Raw genomic sequence first — 7,472 nt, 5'->3', positions numbered from 1 at the left:
TTACCATTTAAGTAGGAGCATTAACGTTTAAAAATTCTGAGATAACATTTAACTTATAAGTGATACCCTTTAAATATTACCGTTACTGTTTAAACATTCAATATAGAATTTAAAGTTTATACTTTAACGTTTAATTTTTATACTTACAACATTGTTTACATGTCTTTGTTCCGTTCAACCACGACAGACTGCGTGTGGAAGAATGACTACTGTCGACGCACACGGGCCAATCTATTCGACACCGCTCGGGGGAAGGAGATGGTCAGCGAGGGCGATGTGATGGGACGCATTCGTATGTATCTTGCAAAAGAGCGATGAGCGTAGTGCCATATCGTTATAAGAGGCGCGCCTCCATCACACGACCACGGCCTTGTTCATGTCAAAGCGAGGCGGCGACGCACATGAATCCACGATGGCTATGATTGGAGATGCTGCGCGCAACTTGCATAAAAGTGGACATCGTCATCCTCCCGATAATTATGAGTGGCCACTTCCATGTCGATCGTCCTTGACAATGAAAAAAACAAGAATATGGGGCATTATTCTTCATGCCAAAGCGAAGAATCATCGATAAAAACGCGCTAGAAATGGTAAGTGCTTTAATAATTTGTGTTTGTGTAATAGTGTTCGGTAAATAATCGGCATTCTAATATGAACTTGTATATCTCGACAGTGGAACCTATTCGACCTACTGTATCGACATGGAGTTAGGGCGAGTCGGCGACCGCATAAAGTACCCAGCTTGTTCACGACACTGAAGCCCCAGCGACGGAAAAAAAGGAAGTGTCGATTGCAGCGTCTATGTCATGCGGTTTATCGAGCGATTACTCGCGGTGAGAAGCTACGGGTACTGCAGACCGGCGTCCCTTATCTGCGATTAAGGTATGTTTCCGCATACTTAGGGAGGGGAGGGCGACGCATCACGAGCGGAGGAGTCTTCATAGCGGGTTCTTAGTCATTCTTTCTATATTTGTATACACGATTCTTTCTTTAATAATCCAGATTCATTGTTTTAACATACACTTTCGGTGTTTAAGTATATAGTTCATTGTGTAAATATCAATGTAATTGTTTAAACTCATTTCTTTACTGTAAAACGAACCGAGAGGGAGTGTCATAAGCGGGGTCATAGTCATTGTATAGGTGTAATAGTTTCAAATGTAAACCGAGTTTTAAATTCAATTCATTTTTTTCCGAAGAACATGACAAATTTTGTCAATGTAAATGTACATGTATCTAAATTCAATTAAATTCATTACTGTTTCGTTTTGAGGTTACGTTCTTGTTGGATGATATTGTAGTCCTGAGGGTACATTATCGGGTAGGGTTCCGTTTCATTTTTCATTTTCATTATTGGCTAATATCAACATTCATTTTAAGCGTATAATGATAACTTTTGCCCTTTTAACTTTCGTTTTCTCTGTTTAAGTTTAGGTTTCTCTGTTTAAATTTAATATTTTTCCGTTTAAAATATCCTTATTATTTAATAATATCAATGTAATTACAACAAAAAAATATACTTAATATTTTTCTGTTTAAAAATATCCTTATTACTTAATAATCTCTTATAGAGTGTAATGTAATGTTCCGATTTTTTTATGTGCGACGGGAGTGGAAACGCTTGGGGGAACCGGGCGTGTATTAGTGCAGCTAGGGGAACCGCTAGCACCATCCCGTTGTACATTTTAAGCGGATACAAATTTATTTTTAAACGATAAAAAAATAACGATTAAAGCAGAGAATAAAAATATTTAAAAGCGTAAGAGATATATTTAAATATAAAGTTCAATATTTAAACAATAATAAGAAGTATATACACAATGCCTAGTAGGCAACAGATTCATTCCACGATCTGCGATTGTGACCTGAAACGTGGCAATGGCTACAACACAACTTGCGGACCTCGGGACGCTCACGACTCGATCCTCTTTCGTCCCAGGGACACCCAGGTTGCCTTCTCGTCACAGCGGTCGCATAACGCAGTTCGCGATTTTTCATCCATCGACTCGTCATTGTCCGGGTATGGGGAATATAGCTTCCTTATACGCCATTTTTGAAGTCGAAGCTTCCTTCCACGATCACCCGGTGTTTCTCGTTCTTCGATAATTTGAAGTCAAAAATTCCTTTTGATTGCAAAAATTCCTAAGTGCGTCTCGAAATGTTCAACGCCTTCAAAACATTGTCCAATATCCAACGACAACACTTCGACTTGATCGGATGAGGAAGGAAGGCATGCCGCACCCTCAGGCTCGCCATGATGTGGAACAGAAGCGATGCCAGATTCTGAATTCCTGCCAACATTTTAGTTTAAAGCGAACACGATCAATATTTAAACGAGACACAAAATATTTAAACGATAAACATAAATCTTAAACGTTAAAAACAAAAAAAGTTAAATAATAAGTTAATAAGTTAATCGGAGACAATAGTGTTTAAATGGAAACTTGATAAATGTAAAGCAGTGATGGGGATAATAAACAATAATTAATTTCTACAACTATATAAACATAAACGAGAAGAAACTTACAACGAGAAGAACTCGTTTTCAGTAGGATACGATGCCACATCATCCGTCTCAACAACAAGATCAACAACGGAACATTTGAAGATGGAGTGCACGTGACACATGCTGCTGGAAAGTCAACCTCGTTTTATATGAGACATACTGTTTTTATGTCCATCGAGTGTGATAAACTTCACCCTGACACGGGAAATATCAAGACCCCATCGCTCACATATTTCAGCTAACACTGATTCCCAAGAAGTCAGCGCCGTGAACATTAGCACTCGTCCCTCCCCGTTGTATCTAGCAATAGCACAAAAACTCTCCATAATTTAATCGGAAGAGCTAAAATTGAATACACCAAATGAGAAGAAGAAAAAGAAGAAGAACAAGAACAAGAACAAGAACAAGAAGAACAAGATATGAGCCTTCTAAACTTTGTTTGAGAAAAAAAGCAAGCGGGAGGCAAAATTGAAAAAAACTATACATAAAGAAAGTTATGATTGTGCGCCATTTTTCCCACCTTTTGCAAGGGCAAAAAAAGAATTTTATATCGTGGACCCACTTCAACTTACCGGCGGGGGGTTAAAAGGAATGTAAAATATAACGGAGGGCTGTCCGGGGTGTGCAAAAGTTGGAGGGGGTTTTTGGGAAGTTTTGAAAATTACGAGGGGTGAACAGTAATTTTCCCTTTATTAAATGATATACAATATTAAAAAAATATATACACGGTAGTGATGAGATTTTGTTCCAACCCAATCTTAAAAGACTGATTGAGAGTTTTTTTTTTTTTGGATAAGCCACAGAGTTAAGTGCGTGCATAGGATGGGGGAGCGAACATCAAACCCTACACCCTCATTTTTAGTATTGGGGCTCAAGTTGCTTGTTTGGATCCCACATCAGGACTCATTATCACCACTTTGCTATCGAGAGGATTTGAATTCGGAGCAATAAAAGTCCACTGCCTCGATCTTAAGCAAGTGGGGTCGTACCATTGAGCTATGACCTCTTTGGCAAGTGCTTACTTTGCATAGAGTTTTTTTTTTCTTTAATTTCGATAAATATATATAAATCACATTAATTTCATTGAAATAGACCTTCTCTCTGAAAAATTGATTGCCCCAGGGAATTCATTCCTTATTGAAAATGACACTTATGCTGGTATGTTGGTTGAGACGATCCCTGACACTTCACAATCTATTAAGCAACCTGCCATCACTATCGCACAAAATCAGGTTCAGAAGCAAATCAGAAGAAGTGATCGACCTAAGAAACCTTACGGTCGATGGAATGAAAGATCTTTGGGTTTATTCCTCACCACTCAAGATCGTCCCAAGAAAAAAAGCACTGTTGATCCTCGGGGACTGATGCGTCTAATTCCTTTAATTCAGATGTATTTTCTTCTTGGACTGATACTCAATTCTTTAATTATAGCAATGCATGCGGTGTTAAATTCCAAGGTTCCCCCAATCATAAGTTCAAATGCTTAGAAAAAGTTCGTAGACTTGAATCTGCTAGAGTCGGAACTTCATTTTTTTCCCGTCTGGATCTCATTCGAGATCTAACACCTAGAGCTCCTTCAGTTGTTTAATGATTGTTTTCTGTTGGAACGTTCGTGGTCTTGGCAGACCCTCTAAACGCCACTTAGTTAAAGACATTATCTCTTCTTCACGTGCTGATATTGTTTGTTTACAAGAAACCAAACTTCATGATTGTCATTGTTCTATTTGGAGATCTATTGGTGGGTCGAGACTGAACTCTTTTGAGTTTCTCCCTGCCATAGGTACTGCTGGTGGTATCATTATTGCCTGGGATGGCTCCTAAGTAATTGGTACCCTTATATTCAAAGGACAATTCTCCATTACTTTGGAATTCACAAATCTTTTTAATAACATTAAATGGGTTTGCACTAGTGTTTATGGACCTAATGCAGCTCCCATCAGAGTTGAATTCTGGAATGAGATCCGCACAGTTAAAAACTTACATGATTTACCCTAGTTAATCTGTGGTGATTTCAATACTTTATTTACACTGCACGATAAAAATAAAGGAGACTCTAACCTTAGGGATATTGCTAATTCACAAAAGCACCTAAGTGATCTCAATCTTATTGATCCTCCTTTATCTGGCCGTAAATTCACTTGGACTAATGGTCAATCAGATCCAATTTGGGTCAGATTGGATAGATTCATTTATTCACATGACTGGCCACTGCTTTTTCCTAATACCTACCAAAGTACTTTACCTAGATTTGGCTCTGATCATTCTCCTATATACCTTGAATTTGGTAATCATTCACCTAGAGCCAGAATCTTCAGGTTAGAAAAATCTTGGTACACCAACGATCAATTAGAAAATTTAATTCATAATTGGTGGTCTGAACATAACTTTGAGGGTTGCGGAGCTTACATTATTTCTAAAAAACTTGCATTCCTGAAATTGAAGCTACGTCTGTGGGCCAAAGAAAACTTTGGAGCCTCCAATATTCTCAAAAAATGTTTGCTCTCTGAACTTAATACACTTGATTCCTTACATGAAAGAGGACCTCTCTCTGAGGAAGATTCCAATCGTTTATCTCTTATTCGTAATGATCTACACATCTTAATAAAACAAGAAGAGATTTATTGGAAACAACGTTCCCGTATTACTTGGCTCAAAGAGGGTGATGCAAACACAAAAGTTTTTCACCTTCTGGCTAATGGAAGAAGGAATAGAAACTTTATTCCACGCATCAGTAGTAATGGGAGTTGGATTGAAGGGAACCAAGAAATTGGGGAAGTTTTTACTGAACATTTTCAAACCCTACTTGGCACCCCAATGACTCATCACTTCATGTTCGATTGGTATTATCTATTCGATTACAAAGATAGTGTTGATCTTTCTTCTCTTGAAGTTCCGTTCTCCTCTGATGAGATTAAAAAGGCCGTGTTTGAGTTAAATGCAGATAAGTCCCCAGGCCCATATGGTTTCCCAATATTCTTTTTTCAAAAACACTGGAGCCTAATTCAGGAGGATCTCATCAAATTTTGTAGTGATTTTTATATTGGTTCCATTAACTTTGAACGTATTAATTGGGTACACATAGCTCTCATTGCTAAAACAAATGCCCCTTTTGAGGTCACAGATTTTAGACCCATCAGTCTCATCAATTCCATTTGCAAAATCATTTCCAAAATTCTTGCTTCAAGATTGAGTCAGAAAATTGGGGAATTAGTTGACATATCACAGTCCGGATTCATTAAGGGTAGATGCATTGCTGATAACATCATTGCTGCCCAGGAAGTGATCTTTAATCTTCAAAAAAAGAAATTACTTGCCTTTGCTTTAAAGGTTGATTTTGCTAAAGCTTTTGATTCATTAGACTGGAACTTTCTTCTTGATATTCTCAAAGCTAGAGGTTTTGGCAACCGTTGAATTTCTTGGATACACACCATTCTCAATACTGCCAAAACACAAATTCTCATTAATGGAACACCTCAGGGGTATATCCGATGCAAAAGAGGATTAAGACAAGGTGACCCTCTTTCTCCCCTCCTATTCGCCTTAGCGGCTGATACCCTCAGTGCTATGTTCTACCATGCTATTAATTCTAAAGTCTTGGTTGGAGTTCAGCTCGACCACTCTAACAGCATCTGTAAATTACAATATGCAGATGATTTAATTGTTTTTTCTGCTGGTGGACATGATGATCTCAAAATCATTAAATTATTACTTTATCTCTTTGAAGGTTGTTCTGGCCTTTCAATTAATTTTTCAAAGAGCTGTCTTTACTCCACAAATTTTGGTTACCAACCTCACTCATCTTCAGCTAGAATTCTCAATTGCAATAGGGATTGTCTACCCATTACATACCTGGGTGTTCCCCTCTCTGGTAGACGTCCTAGGCGACAAGATTGGACAAGATTAATTGATTCCGTCCGCGATAGACTTTCACACTGGAAAGCAATTTACCTTTCCCTGGGGGGTCGACTTACCCTTATCAATTTTGTACTTTCATCACTCCCAGTGTACTGGATGTCAGTATTCAAACTTCTTGCTTGGGTTATTCATGAAATTGATAAAATCAGAAGAGACTTCCTTTGGAAGGGCCCGGATCTTGGATCTAAGGGAATTAGATTAATTGCTTGGAAAAGAATCTGTCGACCTCGTAACATGGGTGGTTGGGGTATTTTGGATTTACAGGTCTTCAACAACGCGTTGCTGGGTAAGTGGTGGTGGAAAATTACAACAAAGCCAGTTTCCTGTTGGACCAAGATAATCAATGCCAACTACGCGATTAGAGAAACGCCTGGCATTTTATACCATCAACCACCTAGAAATAAGTCTTTCTTCTGGTCGGGAATTAATGCCATTCTACCCTCATTTCGATCATGTATTATCAAATCAATTGGGAGTGGTAACGATACACTTTTCTGGTTTGATAGATGGTTAGAGGATATATATATCTCCAAAAGATCGTTGGCCTTTACTCTTTTTGGACTGTTCTTTACCTTGGATTACAGTCAGACAATTTTTTCATATTCTTAATTCCCGTGGTAATACTTTCACAACAACCTCCACAGACGATTTTGACATAATTCAAAATTATATTCTGAATTATTCCAATGATCAAGAGGATTCCTTTCTCTGGTCATTGAATAGTAATGGAGCCTTCTCTGTCAAATCATACTACAACTTTCTTATTGATGGAGGAATCCGCAGTCAACTTCACTCCAAATTCTGGAAGATAAAATCACCTAGTAAAATAACAATATTCCATTTGGCTTGCATGGGACAATAAAAATTCGACTCTTGAGAATCTTTTTAAAAAAGGTTGTAATCCAAATGCCATTGACACATGTATACTATGTCATAACAACTCAGAATCAGTGGACCACCTTTTCATAAATTGTATTTTCTCAGAAAGAATCTGGTCTTACTTTAAATGTTTATTAGATATTGATACTCTTCATTCCTCTGTCTCTAATAT

The sequence above is a fragment of the Dioscorea cayenensis genome, chromosome 17 (genome assembly GCF_009730915.1).
Source record: "Dioscorea cayenensis subsp. rotundata cultivar TDr96_F1 chromosome 17, TDr96_F1_v2_PseudoChromosome.rev07_lg8_w22 25.fasta, whole genome shotgun sequence".
Lineage (NCBI taxonomy): Eukaryota > Viridiplantae > Streptophyta > Magnoliopsida > Dioscoreales > Dioscoreaceae > Dioscorea > Dioscorea cayenensis.
The sequence above is the reverse complement of the archived record's forward strand: the minus strand, read 5'-3'. Positions refer to the sequence as shown.